Below are 23,018 nucleotides of genomic sequence, written 5' to 3'. Positions count from 1 at the left end.
AAGGACCCCCAAGATCAGGCTGTGTCTCTGCAGCTGAAACTGCCATCCCCAGAGAGCCTGACAGCAAGAACAAGATCTCAACAGCAGTGACCCAGAGCAGGGGAGCAAGAAGGAAAATGCGGCGAGGGTGGGTGTGAGAGAGGCCAGGGCAGAGGCAGCCGGGCACTCAGACAGCGTCCCCCTTCCCCAGCTGTGCAGCCACCTCCTAGACACCAACAGTGCCGGGCAGCTGCTCTCAGCCCCTGTGCTCTGCAGAGGAACTGCAGCTCTGGCTGCACAGGAGCTGCTTCATGCCTTGGAGCCCCCGGCCCTGAGGGCAGAGGCTTTGCTGGGTGGGACAGGAGGCCAGGGGGCTGCTCACAGGAGGGATCTGACCTGCAGGGGGTCACAGGGACTTTTCTATCTTCTCCCTCCTATAAGAATTCCGAGTTTGGTTTCCTCTCATTTCTGATCATTTCCCTGCTGCCTGGAGATTCTCCCCTGGGAGGTGTTTCCCTGTCCATGTCTGTTCCCTGTCAGTGCTCACAGACCATCCCACCCTCTGTGCCCTCTCCCTGGCCCTACAGATCCTTCCTGTTCATAGGCACTGCCTGGGGGCATCTTCCTGTCTGCAGGCTGGAAAACAGGACAGGTCAGACTAAGTGTAAGGTGTCCAGCAAAGGTGATGCTGGTTCTGCATGGGCAGAGGAGAGGCAAGGCATGCCAGGATTCTCTTGAAGACCTACTGCGGTTCATGTGTCTCAAGTATTTCTTTAAAATTAAGAACAGCCTTAATCACCACCCATTCCCCAGAGTAGGAGACTGAAAACACAGACTCAGGGAGGTTCCTTATCTTTGTAGTACTCTTTGTCTTCTTCTTCTCCTTGAAACCTCCTCTTGTAAATATTCTGGAATGAGCTGGAGCTGTGAGCAGCCCCGACCCATGGAGAACCCAGCAACAGAAGGACCCTGCCCTGCCGGGGGTCAATCCTTCACCCCACAGCTTCTCCCCTCAGTGTTGCTGGGATCTCCCGGGCAGGCTGAGTGCTGACCCTGGCAGGCGGCAGAGTCCCTGCCCGGCACAGCCCTGGGGTGCAGGGACCCTGCTCTGCAGGACAGCCCTGGGCACCCCTGCCTGCACATTGACATTTACACCCCACAGCCACCCTGGGGAGAACGCAGCATTCACGTCTTGTCACTGACAGTGCAGAAGGCAAACCCTGTTCTGCAGCACATCCTCCCCTCTGATCAGAGAACACCTGAGAGCTGTACTTACATCTCTCGCAGGCTCTGCAATGTGACAGCTTTCTGAGATCCTACCATGATTTGCAGATGCAATGCCCTGCAGCCACAGGCTTCATATCTGAGAGGATTTCATTTCCAGTGACCTCTCAGCATCCTCCCAGCCCAGACTGCGTTTCGCTCTCTGTGCCTGGCTCCTCTGCCCTCGGTGCTGCAGGCAGAGCCCTCAGCCCTGCTGTGTGTGCAGAGGAGCTGCTCCTGGGCAGAGCTGTCTCTCTGCAGCGCTGCTGCTGCCATGAGCTCCCTGTGTCCCAGGAGCCCAGCCCAGCTCAGCAGCACAAGAGCAGCCCTTGATGTCCCTTTCTCTGTCCCCTCTGGGCTCCTCCAGGTGTCCCTGGGACTCCAGGGGCACATCCTTTCAAAAAACCTGAAGTAATCAGTGATGTTGATTCTCTCTCCTCTGAAGAGACACATCATTGTGTTCTTTTTATTAAATGAATTAGTATGAAAATCATCTCTTCTTGTCCCATCATTAGACAGGACACCACGAAGGTTACACCAAAGGATCTAATTTCTCCAAGCTGAAGAAGGAATATCTTCAGTTGAATGAGTTCAGGCATTCTATTCTGGTTTTATACTCCAAGGTCTAGAGAGACATTCATCAATATTTGGCTATGTCATGTCTGTGCTCTGATTCAAAGCCTTTGCACACATGGGCTCTTGGACACTTGGTGCCAGGTTTCTTGTGCAGGTCAGAGCTGGGCTGGTGCCACAGCTGGGGTGGCTCAGCCCAGATGTGAGGCCATGTCCTCAGCCAGGGACCTGACTGGGGAGCTGGAGCTGTCAGTGCTGCAGACAGAGCTGTGACACGGATGGAATGAACTGCCAGGCAGGGTGGCAGGAGTGAGTTCATCTGGTCTCAAGGACAGCAGCCTCCAAGCACAGCAACAGCCCAGATCAAAGCTCAGTCTAGACCTGTAAGGCAATTCAACTTCCCATAATGAGCTGTTACTACTGCAGGAACAGTTAAAGGAGAAACAAACTCATTGTCTGGCCACTGATGCACTTAATAAAAGAAAGAGGTGAGAAACCCTATGTCCTCTTGTTGTCCCCCTTGTCCAGCAAGGTCTCCCAGGCCTCTGTGACTGGAGTCAGAACAACCAGCAGTGGATGAGGATCAAGTCAGGGGTCACTGCAACTAACATAGTCCTCTCCAGTCAATGGGACAGCAGGGGCAGCATCCCAGGAGCTGGGACAGCAGGACCATGTCACAGTGAGGCCACTCTGCACCATCTTGGAAAGCTCATGGAGACTGGGGGGACTCCCTGACCACTGGCAGCTCTCACACAGTGTGTGCACTTTTCAAAATGGCCCATGGGTGAGCAGGGGAACTAAGGGCTGTGCCCCAGAGCACGTCCACTGGGACCCCATTTCTGGGTGTCTGGAAGAGAAGGTGACGGGGTTTGCCCAGGGCAGGTTGTGCCTGTCCATCCTCTTTGCTTTCTATGAGGAAAGGACAGGGTTGTGGACGTGGGCAGAGCAGTGGTGGTCTGTTACCTGGAAGTCAGCAAGGAATCCAGCATCATTTCCTGCAATATTTTTGTAGTCAAGGTAGGATAAAGCACTGAGTTATCTGGCCTAATGCTGTTTTGAGGAGGAGGTTGGTCAAGACACTTTCCAAACTCCCTTTAAACCTGAATAATGCTGTCCTTTCATCCCCCTCATGTTTTCAATTCAGACAAAGCTCTCAGGTTCTCTCTGACCACAGGAATAATTCACATGAGGTGCAGGGCTGCTTTACAAGTGCCCCCAAACAGCCCTGACCACAACTTTTGCATCTCTTTTCATTTGCTCCAACCCAAGGTCTTTATTGCTCTCCTAGTACCCTTGCAGAAGGAACACACCACCTTGTTCGTCCTTTCAGAGCAGGTTGTTCAAGAGGTGTCAGCATCCACGTACAGAGTCTGCACACCAGCCAGGCAGCAAAGCCACCGTTACAGAAATGGGGACGAGGCCCTTGACCAGCTCCTTGACCCCAGATATCAGTGTGACATGTCTGCTGAGGTGCCAGGAAACACTTAAAATACACGTGAAGTGTATGTGAGTCCTTGTTGTGTATCCTGGCTTGTCTCCTGACCCATGTGGTGCTTCAGGCTGTGAAGAGAATCAAAACCAGCCATTGGACTGGGGTAGTTCCATTTTACAAGTGTCACGCAGGGCAGATGAGGGAGCTCAGAACTCCAGATTCTGCGGCACTGTTGGGACTGCAGAGACTGGAAATGCAGGTGACAGTGTGTGTCAGTGCACACACATAAAGATTCTGGCTTCCTTTGGGCCTTTGCACTGACCTGGGATCTGTTCCTTGGCCTTCTTTGTCTCCAAAAAAACCTGTTCTCCTATGCAACCTGCACATCACACATCATAAGAAATAATTAAAAGGTAGAAAAATAATGAAAGAAGCACAATTTGGGGGTAATTCTGTCCAAGACGTGTACTCTTTAAATTATTAAAACAAAGAAGAAGCAAGAGAAAAAGCATTGTTCTAAGAGCTTCTTTCAAGACACAACTGCTGAGGTGTAGTAGATGTTTTGAAAAGTAAGAATGACTGTAAGAAATGAAATCAAAGAGCTTAATTTATCATGATAATCAGTGAGAATAAGGAGTTCCCTGTTACTGTTACTAGTGACAGCACCACTGTTCCAAAACATCCTTCAGAGCATCTCCATTTTTCCTGGGCTCCAAAGCTCATCCTGCTCAGAGTTTGACAGGATTGCTGCAAACCCCTGTGACCCAAATCTCTACAACTGTCTCTGCTCAACAGACTTTTACCCCAGGAAGGGGAAAACTGCCAATGCAGGCACCAAAACAGTGCCCAACCTGCCTGGAGAGCCAGGACTGTTGTGCCACAAAACAGCCGCCTCTGAGGGAACCTGGAGGTGATGGGATTGAAATGGTTTCAACCCAAATCAGAGAATCAGAGAATCATGGAATCATTGAGGCTGGAAAAGACCCTTAAGAACATGGAGCCCAACCGTAAATCTAACACTGCCAAGTCCACCACTAAACCATGTCCCATAGCGCCACATCTCCACGTCTTTTAAACACCTCCAGGAATGGAAGCTCCAATCCTGAGCTGGCAGGACACCATTGGCTGCAGTTGGACATAAGATACTGGTCATGGTTGTGAGTTCAGCCCTCGCTGGCAGAATGTCTCACACCCTCACTCAGGAGGGCAGGGGGCTGGGAGATGGGAGCACGTTTCAGTTTCCAGATCCCAGCACAGAGCCCAAACCATCCTGCCCTTGGACTCTGGATCCCATTTCCTGAGATGCAAAGCTGGTAGACTTCTGAGGATAATCATGTTACAGGCATGAATAGTCCTTCCAGTGTTTGTGTAATATGTCTAGGAATGTCAATCGTATAAGCTTATATTTAAATAACTGTAAAATAGTACTCTGCATCCGTAGTAGCCCCTCTGGCAATGACAATTAAACAGGTATTTGCACTATAAGGCTCCATACCTTATCCACAAGCACACATCTAAGTGGTTCAGATGACGGGTGGTCTGGCAAACGTCACCCTTTGTGTCCCCAGGTGATGGACACTGCTCATGTGCCTCTGCAGAGAGTGGCAAGAGCTGGATCCCCTTCTCGGGACAGACTCCTTCCAGGAGAGACACAGACACAGGGGAACTCATCGGGGCTTTACGGCATTTCACTGGGCATCAGTTTTGACATATTGGATGCTGTCCTGTGACTGCCCTTTCTGCACAAATGATCATACAAACACAACCATTTAGTGAAACATGGTCATAAAGGGGCTGTTATGGACAAGAAAGCTCACCATGAACTCTGGAGAGAGCGAGGAAGTTCATAATAAACACCAGGAAGAACCAAGAAGCTCGAGGCCTCTTCTGAAGAGCGGGAGGCCTGAGCAGCCGTGATTGGCCATTGTAGGTGTGGGAGAGGGTCAGGGCATGTCAGGGAGAAGCAATGAGATGGCTGATGGCTTCAGTGAACCCTTCCAGCCATGTCTGAGCCCAGAAATGGAAAGCAGTTGATGTCTGCAGGTGGAGGAGGAACAGGAGGAAGATTTTCCTGGGAATACGGAAGGAAGAAAGGCCTCTCTTGGGCTAATCCTATATGGCAGTGACATTTGCATGCTATGGGCATGGCTGTGCCTGGGAGATGGGGAACGGCTGCTGCTGGGGTGGCTGTGCTCAGTCATGGCCCATGAGCTGACCCTGCTCTGCTCCTCTCTTACACTGCCTACACTTGGATGGTCCTCAGGAATCATCCATGAGCCTGGTGGATCCATGAACCTCCTGCAGTGATGGGTATAGATCCACATAGAGGATTCAAGCAAGTATTGGACTGGGACATTGAGGTGATTGGTGACCATTGCCAGGTGTATGAAAGAAGCTGGATGAGTTGTGAGGAATTCACGGGCATTTCCAACTCCACAGAAAACCAGAGCCTTGCGGTTAAAGTAACAGCACTTCACATAAACACCACTCCCAAAACACAAAACCCTCACACTGACCAGAGGAAAAGTCTTGAAAAACATTGGAGAAAAATCTACCAGGTCCCGGGGTCAGGGCTCAGCCATTCTGGTGATGAGCAAGCATCAAGGGCTGACATGGCATCAGAGCCACCTCCACATGGCCCTCACCACCTGGAACCACTGTCTCCAAGTCTTCCCTTCACCAGCCTCCAGGGACAGGGACCTGCACTGGTTGTTTCCTTCACAGCTGTGTCAGCGATGGCCCTTCATGGGGTACAAACACCCTCAGAACTTGGGGTTTGCTTCTGCCTTTGAGTTCATTAGAGGTTTGTTCATTCTTTCAGTATCTGCAGTTCAGGCTCATGGCACCAGAGGGCTCACTAACACCTAAAATGCTCTTAAATGCCAAGGCTCTGTGAATCATTTTCCTAAGGGCTTCAAGTCTGGTGTGGATGATTAGGGAGATTTCAGGAATAGCAAAACAGAGACCATTTGCATAATAAATAGCAATAAAGCCAAATTTCTAATATTTACTTCCCTTCTCTCCCTCCCCTCCCTTTCCAGAACACGTGGCATCATCAGCCTCCAGTTCATATTGATGTGTTCCATCTCCTGATAAAGACTGAATATGTCAGAAAAGTGAGTGCCTAAATCACCATGTGAGTGAGGAGACAGGCCAGGACAGCTCAAGAGGAGTCACACTCCTCTGGACCAAGAGGTGGGTGTCCCTGGCAATCTCAGGTGCCACAGCACAGCGATACTTGTGTTCAGAGAGCTGGTCAAGTGACCCATCTCCTGTTCTGTAACGGTGTCTGGGTGTGCTCAGGTCACCCCTGACTTGAGCCCCATCCACTGCTGGGTGTTCTCCAGACTCCTGCCTTCAGGAACCAAGTCCCAGGAGACCTTGCTGGTGAAGATGGATGCAAAGAAGCCACGAAGAACCTCAGTCCTGTCTGATTCTACTCTTATGAAGCTCAGCAGCAGGCTGTTCACCGTGTCTATTCTCTTACTGCAAGTGAAGCTCTGTCAGCTCATCTTGCTGCCCTTCCCGTGCAGGTATCAAGTCCAGGGCAGCTTTGTCATCATCCCCACATCCATGGACAAGGTTTCTAAATTCCTCCTTTGCAGCTTCCCCTGCTCCCACCTCCTGTGTGCTGCCTTTGTGCCCTGGAGGTCCCTCAGTTCAGAGGAGCAGCCTCAGGAGATAAATGCTTCTGTTCATGGGTACTTGGAGAGATCATTCTTGTGCTTGGAGCAGCCTGTCCTGTAAGGATTATGAGATTTCCTGAGCTCCTTCACCCTTCAGATCTACTTCCATGTCACCCTTTGCCCACCATCCCCCAGTATGTCAAAGTCTTCTCCTCTGTAGCCCACCAGCCTGTGCTCTGCTGCTGGCCTTCCTCCCTCCCCTCTGGTGCCTGGGACCCCACTGTGTCCTGGTCACAACAGCCAAGGTGGACACTGATGTTCACATCCCTCACCAGGGTTTCCTTGTTTCCCAGTTCCAGATCCAGGTGAGCATCACTCTTGTTGGCCCATCAGGCAGACATGTTAAGCAGTTGGCCCAAGATCCTTTGGACTGTTGGCAGCTGCAGCTTTGCCTGGCCAGTGAAAATCAGGGCAATTACAGTTCCCCATAGGAACGTACTCATTGACTGGTGAGCTGCTCGAGTTGCCGACAGAAGATTCATTTCTTCTCCATGATCAAGTAATTTGTAGCACACAACATGTTGTCACTCTGTACTGGGTTTACATGGCAAAGTCTTGGAACTGGGGGTGATTGTGGCTGTGCTACAGTTGTCACCTCTCTGACAAGACAACAGGAGTTTGACCAACGTCAGACAGAGCCGATTTCAGCTGCTCCAGGATGGACCCACTCCTTGCCCAATCTGAGCCACTCAGTGATGCTGGCAGCACCTCTGGGATATTGTATTTGAGAAAGGGTAAAAAACGCTGCACAACAGCAGGTGGGAGAGAGGAGGGAGGAGATGTGAGAGAAAAGCACTGCAGACACCAAGGTCATATCCCATAGGACCCGAGCAGGTCCCTCAGCAGGCCAAATCCTGCTCTCCTGAAATCCTGCTCTTGGCCTTGTTCTCATCTCCCAGGAGCCTCAGCTCCACTTTCCCATCCCTGACTGTTCCATCCTGACCAACTCTTTCTGGTTTGTAAGTGTGAAGTCCCACAGGGCACCTCACCTCACTGACTCCTCAGTCACTCATGTCAGGAAGATGTTGTCAATGGGTTCCAAACCCCCCTGGATGGCCAGTTCCTTGCAGATATTGGGATATCTCAGGTCTACCATGAGGACATGGCCCTGGAAACATGAGGCTTCTTTCATTTGTCTGAAGGAGGCCTCATCTCATTCCTCTTCCTCATCAGTGAGTCTGTAGCTGATGTCGGGTCACCACAACATTGCCCATGTTGTTCTGCCCTCTCATGCTGACTCTACAACCTTCAGCTGACATTGTCTGTCCCCAGGCAGAGCTCCACGCATTCCACATGAACAGAAACTCTCTCTTTGACTCCAGACCTCTGGCAATATGAGCACCAGATGCTCAAGACCCCACAGTTTCTGCAGGAAATGGTATTAATAGTGTCCTGTAACTCCTCATGCTGTTATGTTGGGAGATACACCTCCATGAGGATAAAAAATCTGCCTGCAAACTTTAACAGCTGACGAAAGGGAGATTCAATCCAGGGAGAGTCCAGACCTTGTGAATATCTGTTGTTCACCCATCAGAAATCTCTGAATTGTGACAAGATGAAATGACGAGTTCTCAGTGACCCTGAGGAGAAGGGCCTGGGCACTACAAGGTCCCCACACCAGCCCATGGTGCACACTCACCATGAACAAGGCAGCTGCACACGGGGCTGCATGAGGAGGAGCGTGGGGACCCAGACACCTGCAGTTCTCACCCCATTCGGTTCAGCACTGGTGTGACCCACATACACGGGTGTGTGCCAGTGTGCGGCTTCCCAGTCTGGAGAAGCAGAAAGGAAATGCAGAGTGCAGGGCTGTGCCAAGGCAGGTTCAGCACCTTGTGCACATGGTGTGGGGTGCTGAGGGACCTGGGCTGCTTTGGCCCAGCAGCACTGGGAAGGCTGCAGCAGTGCAGGAGTAGCCTGAGAGTGCTTGAAGGGCGGTTTCAGAGGTGGTGGAGGTTTCTGCATAGTGGGAAAGAGCATGAGCAAGAAATAATGGCCCAAAGTGCAGCTGGGGAGGTCCAGGCTGGCCATGAGCAGAAAGGAATGTGATGGAAGGGCAGTGCTGTGGTGGAGCAGGTCAGCAGAGGGAGTCTGCATCAGCCCAAGGCTTTGTGCTTCAAGGAGCAGCTGCGGAGGATGGAGAGATCTCAGCAAAGGAAGGAAGATGCTCAGACAAGAGCAAGGTGGGGCAGCAGGGGGGATGTCTCCAGCCTGCAGGGAAAGAGGTTCAGGGGATGCCACAGCACAGGACAGGCTGTCATGGAGATGATCACGGGATGTAAAGAGGCTGAAAGCCCCACCAGACATGAGCTCCTTCTCCCCTTGCCTATGGCTGTTGTCTGCACCTCTGATGCCTGTGAGGAGACACCTTGTCCTTGCAGCACAGGGGCCTCATGGCCTCCTTGTCCCCATCTGCTCTCAGCCCAGCATCTCTGCACCTTCACTGCTGTGTCTGCACCCTCACCAGCTGTTCTTTGGAACACAAACCATGGGCTGATTCATCTCCCTCTGCGTCACCTCTTGCACCACAGCACTGCCCTTCCAGTGTCATTTCTTCCTCCCGATATCCAGTCTCCACGTCCCAGTCTGCACTTGGTGCTTTTTTTTTTTTTTTTTTGGTCTGTGCTGCTTTTTCCCACTACTTGAGAAAGCTTCACCACCTCAGAAACTCCCCATCAAGCAGAGATCCCAACCTGTTAGACCTCCTCTGGTCTTCCAGTTGACCAGGGAGAAGTAACCTCAACATGATCCTCTAAATCCCATGACTGCTGCTGGCCTTTCAGCTTCTCTAATAGACACGAGGTTCTTACCCAGCCATGTCCCTGCTGCTGGGCTGTCACATCCAGAGATGGAACTGACCTCACAGGCCCCTTCACAGCCACACTCTTCTGACTGGATTATGAGTGTCTGAGACACAACTGACCTCATAATACCACACCCATCCGTCTTGCTCCTTAGCACCCAGGACCGAAGCATGTTCTACACACTCCTACACCTGCCCCTCTTTCTCACAGGCTGTAGACACCCATCTCGTTTCCTCACCATGTTCAAATTTGTCATATATACTTCCTACTAAAAATGTGACTGAAAAGCACTTATATATCTCCTCTTCTGCCCTTTTTTTTTTTTTTTTTACTATTCTTCTACCTATTCTCTCTCTCGAAATCTCTCAAAGGCAAAAATTCTGTCAAATCACAGAATAACTCAAGTTTGAAGAGAGCCCTTGTCTCACTCATTTGTCTCACTCTCCTGCTCAAGGCAGGGTGAACCAGGTGGGATTGCTCAAGGCCTCCACCCAGGTTTGCATCATCCTCAAAGGTGCTGAAAGTGCACTGTGTAACATCGTAAAAGATGAGAATAAAGACGTTCAACAGTGTTGATCCAAGTGCTGGCCACTGAGATGACACCAGTAACTGGCTGCACAGAGGACTTTGTACCACTGGTGATATTTGGTCATGAGTGTTTAGCCAACTTCCCACCCAGCATCCACTTCCTGAGCCCCATCAGCACCACTCTGGCCAGAAGGGGACCATGTCTGAGGTGTGGCTGGAGGGCCGGGCCCAAGGAGTTGTGGTGAATGGAGGCAAATCCAGTTGGTGACCGGTCACGAATGGTTTTCCCCAGGGCTCAGTATTGGGCTCAGTTCTCTTTAATCTCTATCAATGGTCTGTATGAGGTGATCAAGTGCACCCTTAGTAAGTTTGCAGACAACACCAAGTCGGATGGGAGTGTTGATCTGCTGGAGGGTGTGAAGGCCATACAGATGGATCTGGCCCAGCTGGATCATTGGGCTGAGGCCATTTGTATGAGGTTTGACCAGACCAAGTGCCGGGTCCTGCACTTGGGTCACAACAACCCCAGACTCAGGAAGGAGTGGCTGGAAAATTTTCTGGTGGAGACGGATATGGGGGTGTTGGTGACAGCAGCTGAACAGGAGCCATTGTGTGGCCAGGTGGCTAAAAAGGCCACCAATAGTATCCTGACTTGTATCAGGAATAGTGTGGCCAGCAGGACTAGAGAAGTGATTGTGCCACTGTACTTGGAACTGGTGTGGCTGGACCTTGAATCTGGTCCTTATCATAAGGACATTGAGGCACTAGAGAGAGTGCAGAGGAGGTGACGAATCTGCTGAGGGGCTGGAGCACAAGTGTAATGAGGAGCGGTTAAGGGAACTGGTGGGTTCAGCTGGAGAAGAGGAGGCTGAGGGGAGACCTTATCACTGTCTACAACTGCCCAAAAGGAGGTTGGAACATGGAGGATGTTGGTCTCTTCTCATGACTAACCAGTGATAGGACAAGAGGAAATGGCCTCGAGTTGTGCCAGGAAAGGTTTAGATTGGATATTAGGAAAAAATTCTTCCTGGAAAGGGCTGTCAGGCATTGGAACAGGCTGCCCAGGGCAGTGGTTGAGTCACTATCCCTGCAGGGGTTTAAAAGGAGTTTAGACGAGGTTCTTAAGGAAGACGGTTTAGTGCTCTAGTCAGGTTATGGTTCAACTCGATGATCCTGAGCATTTCTTTCACCTGAAACGATTCTATGATTCTGTGATATCAACTGCAAAATTCTTCTATCACTTCTAAGTGCTCTTCACGTACCTGCCTCTTTACCTACAGTCCTGAAAGTTTTCTAATTAAGCACACAAGTCTTGAATACCAGATGTAAATGATGGAAGCGACATGGCTCTATCAGTCTGGTCTGATACCTGCCAGTCCCAGGCAAACACCTCAGGTACACGGGGCCTCTCGAGGTTTGCACTGGGTGCTTATAGTGAGACCATGAAGCTCAGCCCGAAAACCTGAGAACTCCCCTAAAAACTGAAAACCAAACCAGCCCAACAACAACTACAAAAAGAACAAAAATCGCCACAATCTATTTTTTTATCATATGAAATAATTCAATATTTGCACTAAAATGTCTGTGGAATTTCTATCCTGCCAAAATATGAATTTTCAGAATGTGTATGGACTGTGGGAGATGAAACGTTGGCCTTTCCCTGTGCTTGCAGTGCCAGAACTCTGTCTGCAGTTCTGTGAAACCACAGAACTGAGAAACATCATTAAGTTCTATTGTGGTTTTGTTTTTTATTTTCTTTTCTCCTTTTTTGTTTCCTCTAATTAAAAATTCCCCGGTGCCTGTTTTCATCCAGTTCTCTAAGGAAACATGAAGCAATTCCTGCAAAGAAGCTGTAACAATCAGTGTGAACTTCAGTGCAGAATCTGATGTAAAGAAATGTGCTCTAAATCCCAGGGGGGCAATGAGTGAAACAAGGATTTTGGGGAGCTGATTATAGATTTCCTGCTTAGGAGTGTGACTCCTCTTGAGGTGTTCTGGCCTGTCTCCTCACTCACACGGTGTTTTAGGCACCCACTTTTCTGACATATTCAGACTTTATCAGGAGATGTACGACATCAATATATACAGGAGGCTGCTGATACCACCTGTTCTGGAAAGGGAGAGAAGCACGAGCAGAGAATGAAATAGAAGAAATACTGCTTTGTTCCTATTTATTATGGAAATGCTCTCTGTTTGGCTATTCCTGAAATTTCTCTAATCATCCACACCAGACTTGAAGCCTTTAGGATAATGATGCACACAGCTTTGGCTTGTAAGAACATTTTCGATGTTAGTGAGCCCTCTGCTGCCATGATCTTGAACTGCAGATACTGAAAGAATGAACAAACCTCCAATGAAGTGAAAGGCAGAAGCAAACCCCAAGTTTCTGAGGGTGTTTGGACCCCATGAAGGGCCATCACTGACACAGCTGTGAAGGAAACAACCACTGCAGGTCCCTGTCCCTGGAGGCTGGTGAAGGGAAGACTTGCAGACACTGGTTCCAGGTGGTGAGGGCCATGTGGAAGTGGCTCTGGTGCAATGTCAGCCCTTGATGCTTGTTCATCACCAGAATGGCTGAGCCCTGACCCCTGGGACCTGGTAGATTTTTCTCCAATGTTTTTCAAGGCTTTTCCTGTGGTCAGTGTGAGTGTTTTGTGTTTTGGGGGTGAGTTTTATGTCAAGTGCTGTTGCTTTAATTGCAAGACTCTGGTTTTCTGTGGAGTTGGAAATGCCTGTGAGCTCCTCACAACTCATCCAGCTTCTTTCATACACCTGGCAATGGTCACCAATCACCTCAATGTCCCAGTCCCAAACTTGCTTGAATCCCTATTTGGATCCACACCCCATCACTCCAGGAGGTACATGGATCCACCACGTTCATGGGTGATTCCTGAGGACCATCCAAGTGTGGGCAGTGTAAGAGAGGAGCAGAGCAGGGTCAGCTCATGGGACATGACTGAGCACAGCCACCCCAGCAGCAGCCGTTCCCCATCTCCCAGGCACAGCCATGCCCACAGCATGCAAATGTCACTGCCATACAGGATTAGCCCAATAGAGGCCTTTCTTCCTTCCCTGTTCCCAGGAAGATCTTCCTCCTGTTCCTCCTACACATGCAGACATCAACTGCTTTACATTTCTGGGCTCAGACATGGCTGGAAGGGTTCACTGAAGCCATCAGCCATCTCATTGCTTCTCCCTGACATGCCCTGACCCTCTCCCACACCTACAATGGCCAATCATGGCTGCTCAGGCCTCCCGCTCTTCAGAAGAGGCCTCGAGCTTCTTGGTTCTTCCTGGTGCTTATTATAAACTTCCTCGCTCTCTGCAGAGTTCACGGTGAGCTTTCTTGTCCATAACAGCCCCTTTATGACCATGTTTCACTAAATGGTTGTGTTTGTATGATCATTTGTGCAGAAAGGGCAGTCACAGGACAGCACCCAACATGTCAAAACTGATGCCGAGTGAAATGCTGTAAAGACCTGATGAGTTCCCTCTGTGTCTGTGTCTCTCCTGGAAGGAGTCTGTCCCGAGAAGGGGATCCAGCTCTTGCCACTCTCTGCAGAGGCACATGAGCAGTGTCCATCACCTGGGGACACAAAGGGTGACGTTTGCCAGACCACCCATCATCTGAACCACTTAGATGTGTGCTTGTGGATGGGGTATGGAGCCTTATAGTGCCAATATCTATTTAATTGTCATTGACAGAGGGGCGACCACAGATGCAGAGCACTGTTTTACAGATGGTGAAATATAAGCATATAAAACTGACATTCCTAGACATATTACACAAACACTGGAAGGACTATTCATGCCTGTAACATGATTATCCTCAGAAGTCTACCAGCTTTGCATCTCAGGAAATGGGATCCAGAGTCCAAGGGCAGGATGGTTTGGGCTCTGTGCTGGGATCTGGAAACTGAAACGTGCTCCCATCTCCCAGCCCCCTGCCCTCCTGAGTGAGGGTGTGAGACATTCTGCCAGCGAGGGCTGAACTCACAGCCATGACCAGTATCTTATGTCCAACTGCAGCCAATGGTGTCCTGCCACCTCAGGATTGGAGCTTCCATGGCTGGAGGTGTTTAAAAGACATGGAGATGTGGCACTTTGGAACATGGTTTAGTGGTGGTCTTGGCAATGTTTGTTTTACAGTTGAACTCCATGTTCTTAAGGGTCTTTTCCAGCCTAAATGATTCTATGATGCTATGATTCTATAACTTGGGTTGAAACCATTTCAATCTCATCACCTTCAGCTTCCCTCAGAGGCGGCTGCTGTGTGGCACAACTTGTCTGGCTCTCCAGGCAGGTTGGGCACTGGGTTGTTGTCTGCATTGGCAGTTTTCCCCTTCCTGGGGTAAGAGGCTGTTGAGCAGAGACAGTTGTAGAGATTTGGGTCACAGGGGTTTGCAGCAATCCTGTCAAACTCTGAGCAGGATGAGCTTTGGAGCCCAGGAAAAATGGAGATGCTCTGAAGGATGTTTTGGAACAGTGGTGCTGTTACTAGTAACAGTAACAGGGAACTCCTCATTCTCACTGATGATCATGATGATGATTTAAATCTCTTTAATTTCAGTCCTAACAGTCATTCTTGCTTTTCCAAACATCTACTACACCTCAGCAGTTTTGTCTTGAAAGAATTTCTTAGAACAATGCTTTTTCTCTCACTTCTTCTTTGTTTTAATAATTTAAAGAGTACACCTCTTGCACAGAATTACCCCAAAACTGTGCTTCTTTCATTATTTTTCTACCTTTTAATTATTTCTTATGTGGTGTGATGTGGAGTTTGCATAGGAGAACAGTTTCTTTTTGAGACAAAGAAGGCCAAGGAACAGATCCCAGGTCAGTGCAAAGGCCCAAAGGAAGCCAGAATCTTTATGTGTGTGCACTGACACACACTGTCACCTGCATTTCCAGTCTCTGCAGTCCCAACAGTGCCGCAGAGTCTGGAGTTCTGAACTCTCTCATCTGCCCTGTTTGACACGTGTACAATGGAACTACCCCAGTCCAATGGCTGGTTTTGATTCTCTTCACAGCCTGAAGCACCACATGGGTCAGGAGACAAGCCAGGATACCCAACCAGGACTCACATACCCTTCACGTAGATTTTAGGTGTTCCCTGGCATCTCAGCAGACATGTCACACTGATATCTGGGTGCAAGGAGCTGGTCAAGTGCCTCGTCCCCATTTCTGTAACAGTGGCTTTGCTGCCTGGCTGGTGTGCAGACTCTGTACGTGGATGCTGACACCTCTTGAACAACCTGCTCTGAAAGGACGAACAAGGTGGTGTGTTCCTTCTGCAAGGGTACTAGGAGAGCAATAAAGACCTTGGGTTTGGGCAAATGAAAAGGGATGCAAAAGTTGTGGTCAGGGCTGTTTGGGGGCACTTGTAAAGCAGCCCTGTACCTCATGTGAATTATTCCTGTGGTCAGAGAGAACCCGAGATATTTGTCTGAATTGAAAACATGAGGGGGATGAAAGGACAGCATTATTCAGGTTTAAAGGGAGTTTGGAAGATGTCTTGACCAACCTCCTCCTCAAAACAGCATTAGGCCAGATAACTCAGTGCTTTATCCTACCTTGGCTACAAAAATATTGCAGGAAATGATGCTGGATTCCTTGCTGACTTCCAGGTAACAGACCACCACTGCTCTGCCCACGTCCACAACCCTGTCCTTTCCTCATAGAAAGCAAAGAGGATGGACAGGCACAACCTGCCCTGGGCAAACCCCGTCACCTTCTCTTCCAGACACCCAGAAATGGGGTCCCAGTGGACGTGCTCTGGGGCACAGCCCTTAGTTCCCCTGCTCACCCATGGGCCATTTTGAAAAGTGCACACACTGTGTGAGAGCTGCCAGTGGTCAGGGAGTCCCCCCAGTCTCCATGAGCTTTCCAAGATGGTGCAGAGTGGCCTCACTGTGACATGGTCCTGCTGTCCCAGCTCCTGGGATGCTGCTCCTGCTGTCCCATAGACTGGAGAGGATTGTGTTAGTTCCGGTGACCCCTGACTTGATCCCCATCTGCTACTGGTTGTTCTCCAGACTCCTGCCTTTAGTCACAGAGAACTGAGAAACAGCAATTTCTCAGAAGAAAGATTCATCCATTCAGAGTGCTGGTAGGAAATATATTTTTTGAGTAACTGGACACAATCATATATTTTACTATATATTTACCAAAATAAATATATTTTTTTTCCTTATGATCACGTACAAATACAGACAACACAGATCTGTTGAGATCACTGTCAACATGGCCATCTAAAAAGAGAACAGCTCAATTAACCTTTTTATCCCTCTTTCCTCCATCAGTCAAGAGTGGCCAACAGCTTCCAGCATGACTCACTGTGTGCCAAGGGTTAAAAGTGGCACTGACAGCCCATGGCAGAGGATTGTTTGGTACCTTCGACTCTCTGCAAGACACAAGGATCATCTTTCTTTATGTTGTAGGATTTGGTAGGAGAGAAATCTAGAGAACATATAATAAAAATGGAGGGAAAAATAATCCAATTGAAAGATGTAGAGTGAAGGAAATGTGTTCTTGCAACTTCAAACATCAAACGTTGTTGGTGTTGTAATTCTCCTTTCTTTGTTTTGAATACTTTAAATATCAGTGTTTTCCCATTAGATCAAAAGGAGACTTTTCAGGATGTGCATTAAGAGCAAGAGGAGAACTTCTGATCCTGCACTAGATTTGCCTTCTCAGCACTCTCTCTGTTATCTGTGCATCTCATCTCCCTCATCCTGCAGGTATTTCCTCCTGCCCTGACTAAACTGACCATGTCTGAAGTCCCATTTCTAGCAGCTGATCTGCACACAACCCTTGCGATTGCTCTCTGGGTTTCCCTTCCTCTTACTGTTTGATCACTCAGACACTTGTCAACAGCCCAGTTGCTGCTTTCAGCCTCAAGGAATTAAAAGCTTCCTTGTCTTTCAGTAGTCTGTCTAATTCTGTCTTTAGCCAACTCCCTTATTGTGTTTATTTTATAATTTCCTTTCCGTCTACAACATTTCTTGCATGGTTCTGCCTTGGAGAAGGTGAACCTCAGTGGTGGCAGCTTGTCCTTGGTGTACAGTTGAGGGGTGTGTTTACTTTTAATCATGACTCTCATCAGTTGTATTTTGTTTGTTCAGGGGTAAAGCAAAGTCCCTCTTTGCTGTGTGCACTTGGGTCTGCAAGGAGAGCAGGTGGGAGCTGGTGCAAAGGAGATGGCACATCCAGCTGCAGACTGCGGTGCCGTCTGGTGTGAGGAAAAGGGATGCAAGGCCCTGGGGGCCCATGAGAGAAACAATGGGGTTGGGGAGGTGAGGAGCAAGGTTGTCCACATGGTGTGAGACCTCAAGGGACAGCTTCTCCGGCCAGTCCAGACCTCCTTAGGAGAGACCCTGGATCAACATCAGACAATGCTGCAATCACATCTCCAAACTGAAAAGGATTAAAATACACCCTTTACAATGGAAAGACTTTTTTATCAGAAGCTTTTTGAAATCTTTCTCCATAATTACACAAAGAAAACTCTCTAATTAACTAGACAAGATTGGAAGGACATTACAAGAAGAGACATGGTTTGTTAGAGCTTTTTTGAGTGTAATGAGCCCCATGGTGCATTTGGTGCCGAGTCCTTGGACATTACTCAGGTGCTGAGAGGAGATTGCACAAACCTTTCCAGAAGTCAAAGCCAGAAGAAAAAAGTACTAAGTTCCTTGAAGTGTTAATGAGTTCCACTGAGGGCAAGTACCAGCAAAGCCTCCTCAGGGACTCGATAGAGCAGAGAATTGGAGGCCATGATGGCAGATAAACAAAGGGAAACGTGCAGGCAGCTGAGGTGCTGAGAAAACCCTGGCTTAGTTGGATGAAGCAGAGAGGCCAAGACCTGACCCCCAGCCCCTGGGAAGGCAGATCCTGTCCCTCACACGTTGCTCAGGGCTCTTCCTGGGGCAGGGGATGTGGGCTGTGTGGTGCTGAGTGAAGGACAACGGTGTGACAGTTCCCAGCCTTACTGGGGGTGTGCAAGGAGGCCATGAGGTGTCCCAGTGCCTGAGGACAACATGTCTCCTCACAGGCCTTGGTGGCAGAGGCGATGGCCATAGCCAAGGGGACAAAGACTTGGGTTCTCCTGGTGACATCCAGCCTTGCCAGTGCCCTTTGCCATCTCCACCACAGGTTGTCCTACACTGTCCCTCAGCTGCTGCTGTTTCCCTGCAGGCTGTGGACACCCATCTGGCTTCCTCCCCTTGCTCTCACCCTGGTATTTCCATACATTGACTGATGTGTCTCCACTCTGTTCCTGGAAACACAAGTACATGGACGGATCTCCTGCTCCTTCTGGATGATTTCTCGTACCACAGCACTGCCCTTTGAGTGACATTTCTTCCTCCTCATGTCCAGTCTCCACGTTTTAACCTGCGATGTGTGGCAGTGTTTCTCTGCTGTAGAAAGAAGGACCCTGAAAACTACTGACCTGTCAGCCTCTTACCTGTGCTGGGAAGATGATGGAACAGGTCCTCCTAGAAGCTTTGCTAAGGAACAAAGAATAGTGACACAACAACTTCCCCAGGCAGCCTGTTCTACTGTTTCACAACCTTTTCCATGACGAAATGTTTCCTAATATCAATTCTGAACCTTCTCTGGCACAAGGTGAGGCCATTTCCTCTAATCCTGTCACTTGCTACCCAGGAGAAGACCAACACCTCCAGTCTTGTCCCCCTCCTCTGCACTCACTGCAGCACCTCAAGGTCTTTCCTACAGTGGGGGGCACAAAACCGAACCAAGGATTTGAGTTGTGGCCTCACCAGTGCCGAGTACAAGGGGATGATCGCTGCTCCGGTTCTGCCCACTACACCGTTCTTGATGCACATCAAGCCATTGGCCTTTTTGGCAACCTGGGCACACGCAGGCTCATGTTCAGCTGCTGTCAATCAACAACCCCAGGTCCTTTTCCACCAGGCAGCTTTCCAGCTACTCTTCCCCAAGACTGTAGTGTTGCAGGGGATTGTTATGACCAAAGTGCAGGACCTGACACTTGGCCTTGTTAAACCTCAGACAAATGGCCTCAGCCTAATGAAGCAGCAGCTCCAGATCCCTCTGTAGAGCCTTTGTACCCTCCAGCAGATCAAAACTCCCACCCAATTTGGTGTCATCTGAAAACATAGTCAGGGTGCACCCGATCCCCTCATCCAGATCATTGATAAAGAGATGAGAGAGAACTGGCCCCAATACTGAGCCCCGGGGACACCACTCATGACCGGCCACCCACTGGATTTGGCTCCGTTCACCACAACTCTTTGGGCCCGACCCTCCAGCCAGTTCTTTACCCATCAGAGATACACCATCCAGGCCACGAGCTGCAGCTTCTCCAGGAGATGCTGTGGGACACGGTGTCAAAGGCTTCACTGCAGTCTAAGGACATAACACCCACAGCCTGTGTGGCGGATTCACTCCCCACGACAGACTTTCCCTCATCTGCTCAGCGGTCACCTTGTCACAGAAGGAGATCAGGCTGGTCAAGCAGGACCTGCCTTTCATCAAGCCATGCTGATTGGGCCCCATTGCTCATCTGTGTGTGTGACCTCACAGTCCTTTCCCAGCCGTGTTCCTGCTGTTGGCCAATCCCCTGCAGAGGCAGAAGTGACCTCACAGTGCCCTCCACACCCATTGGTTCCTACTGGACAATGAGTTCCTGAGACACAAGTGACCACACGACATCGTACACACCATCACCCTCCTTGTGGTCCAGTGTGTGAGCAGATCAAACTGAGCTGCTTTCAGCAAATGTATCTGATAGATTTCCTATCAAGGGTTTGAGTGGAGAAATGCTCTTCAGAGGAGCTGCTGTATTTACTCTGGGGCATTTTATATCTCCAAGGAAAAGATTAATGGAATCCTACAATAACGCAGGTTGGAAGAGAACCCTGAACACCATCTCTGTCCCACTGACCTTTATGGCACTCCAAGGAATAGCTGATATCATTTGTGCTCACTTGGGTCCATCTCACCACATGCACACAGTGGACATGCACATGATGTGGGTGTTTACATCTCATCTGGACAATGAAAACATGGACTTTTGACCTAGTGTTTCATAAAATCATAGAATGTCCTGACTTGGAAGGAGCAAGAAGGATCACGGAGTCCAGCTCCTGTCCCTGCACAGGACACCCCACAGGTCACCCCGTGTGTCTGAGGACGTTGTCCAGTCTCTTCTTGAACACTGTCAGGTTGGGGCTGTGACACCTCCCTGGGGAGCCTGTTCAGTGTCCAGCACGTCTAGGGGAAGAACCTTTTCCTCATGTCCATCCTAAACCTCCCCTGGCACATCTTCCTGCCATTACCTTGGGCTCCTTCACTAGTCACCAGAGAGAGCAGATCAGTGCCTTCCCTTCCTCCTCCCGTTGTAGGAAGCTGTAGCCACCATGAGGTCTCCTTTGAGTCTTTTCTTCAGCTCTGATAGTGAGAAACTCCTTGGTTTGCTTTCTGAAGCAGAAAGGAGAAGCCATGACCTCTATTCTCTTTCCCTGCAGGCTGCAGACACCCATCTCGCTTCCCCACCTGCTCTCACCCAGCATCTCTCCACCTTCACTGCTGTGTCTGCACCCTCACCGGCTGCTCTTTGGCACACAAACCATGGGCTGATCCAGCTCCCTCTGGGTCACCTCTTGCACCACAGCACTGCCCATCCAGTGACATTTCTTACTCCTGATATCCAGTCCTCACCTTCCAAGTAGACTTCTTTTTTCTCTTTCCTGCTTCTTCCCACTATCAAGAAAAGCTCGACCATCTCATAAACTGCCCTTCATGCAGGGAACCCAACCCATTAAGCTTCTTGTGGTCTTTTACCTGACCAGAGAGAAGTCACCTCACCATGACCTTCTAAATCCCATGAGTGCTGCTGGCCTTTCAGCTTCTCTGACAGACACGACCATGTCCCTGCCACTGTCCCGTCATGTTCTCAGGTGGGATGGACACGACAACCCGTCTCTCTTCCTGGGTAAGACCTGTGGGCCTTTGGGCAGAGGTTCTTTCCCAGCCATGTCCCTGCTGCTGGGCTGTCACCTCCAGACACAGAACTGACCCCACTGTCCCCTTCACAGCCACATGATTCCACATGGATAATGAATGTCTGAGACTTAGCTGACCTCATAATACAGAACCCATCCATCCCCCTCCCCATAGCCCAGGGCCTGACCTGATATTAGTGTGCTTGTTGTATCAAATTAACCATACGTATTTCCCTCTAAATGTTTGAGTGGAGAAACTTTCTTTGCAGTAACTGTTGTTTTTATGTTGACATCATTTCTATCTCCTCTTCTGCCTCTTTTTTTGTTTTTCTTTTCTGCAGATATTCTATATTCAAAAAATGTGTCCAGGGGAAAGACTCATTGAATCATAGAGTCAGCCAGGTTTGAAGAGAGCCCTGAACATCTTCTTGCTTCACTCTCCTTCCCAAAGCAGGTGACCAGGTGAGGTTCTTCAAGGTCTTTGCTCAGCTTTACATCATCTGCATCACAGCACAGAAGGGAGAATAAAGACCTTCAGCAGTTTTGGCCCAAATGCTGGTCACTGGGGGATGACACACTAACTGCACAGAGGACACTGCATCGCAGATGATACTTGGGCTTGATGTTTCAGTGAACTTCCCACCAAGCATCCACTTCTTCAGCACAAACTGCCTCAATCCGTCTATAAGGACACCACAAGAGACCATGTCCAAGGCCTGGCACAATTTCATACACACAACATGCCTGTCTTTCCCCTACCCATTTTGGTTCATAAGTCTCTTTCTTGTCCTTCAAGTGCCTGCAGATGGCTGCAGGAGGACTTGTCCCATCACCTTCCCAGGGACAGAGACAAGCTGAGCAGCCTGTGATTCTCCCCATTCTCCTTCCTGCCTTTCTTGAAGATGGGTTTGACGCATGCCAGGACCTCCTCGATTGCACTGTCATTTTGAAAACACAATCCAGAATCACAGGGCAACTGAGGTGAATCTCACTGGGTCAGTGGGGTTTGTTCCCAGAGTCACACACACAAATGTCAGGGTTGTGGCAGGTGTCCATAACTGAGTTGGCTTTGTGGACTCTCATCTGAGGCAGAATCATAGAACCATAGAATGCTCTGATTGGAAGAGAGCCTTGAGATCATTGAGTCCAACCATAACCCAGCTCTCACACTAAACCATGTCCCTGAGAACCTCATCTAAGCCCCTTTTAAATCCCTCCTGGGATGGTGACTCCCCCTGCTGCCCTGGGCAGCCTGTTCCAATGCCTGACAATGCTTTCCGGGAAATATTTTTTTCCTAATATCCAATCTAAACCTCCCGTGGTGCAATTTGGGGCCATTTTCTCTTGTCCTATCACTTGCTACTTGGAGAAGAGACCAACCCCCTCATGTTCCAACCTCCTTTCAGGCAGTTGTGGACAGCGAGAAGGTCTCCCCTCAGCTTCCTGTTCCCCAGGCTGAACAGCCCCAGCTCCCTCAACCGCTCCTCATCACACTTGTGCTCCAGACACTGAACAGCTTCGTCGCCTCCTCTGCACTCTCTCTAGTGCCTCACTGTCCTTCTCAAGATGAGGGACCCAAAACTGAACACAGGATTTGAGGTGCAGCCACACTAGTGCTGAGTGCAGCGGCACAATCACTTCTCTAGTCCTGCTGGCCACACCATTCCTGATACAAGCCAGAATGCTGTTAGTCTTTTTGGCCACCTGAGAACACGCTGGCTCCTGTTCAGGCACTGTCAGTCAACACCCACAGATCCCTTTCTAC

Source organism: Nesoenas mayeri (genome assembly GCF_963082525.1).
Source record: "Nesoenas mayeri genome assembly, chromosome: 25".
Classification (NCBI taxonomy): Eukaryota; Metazoa; Chordata; class Aves; order Columbiformes; family Columbidae; genus Nesoenas; species Nesoenas mayeri.
The sequence above is the reverse complement of the archived record's forward strand: the minus strand, read 5'-3'. Positions refer to the sequence as shown.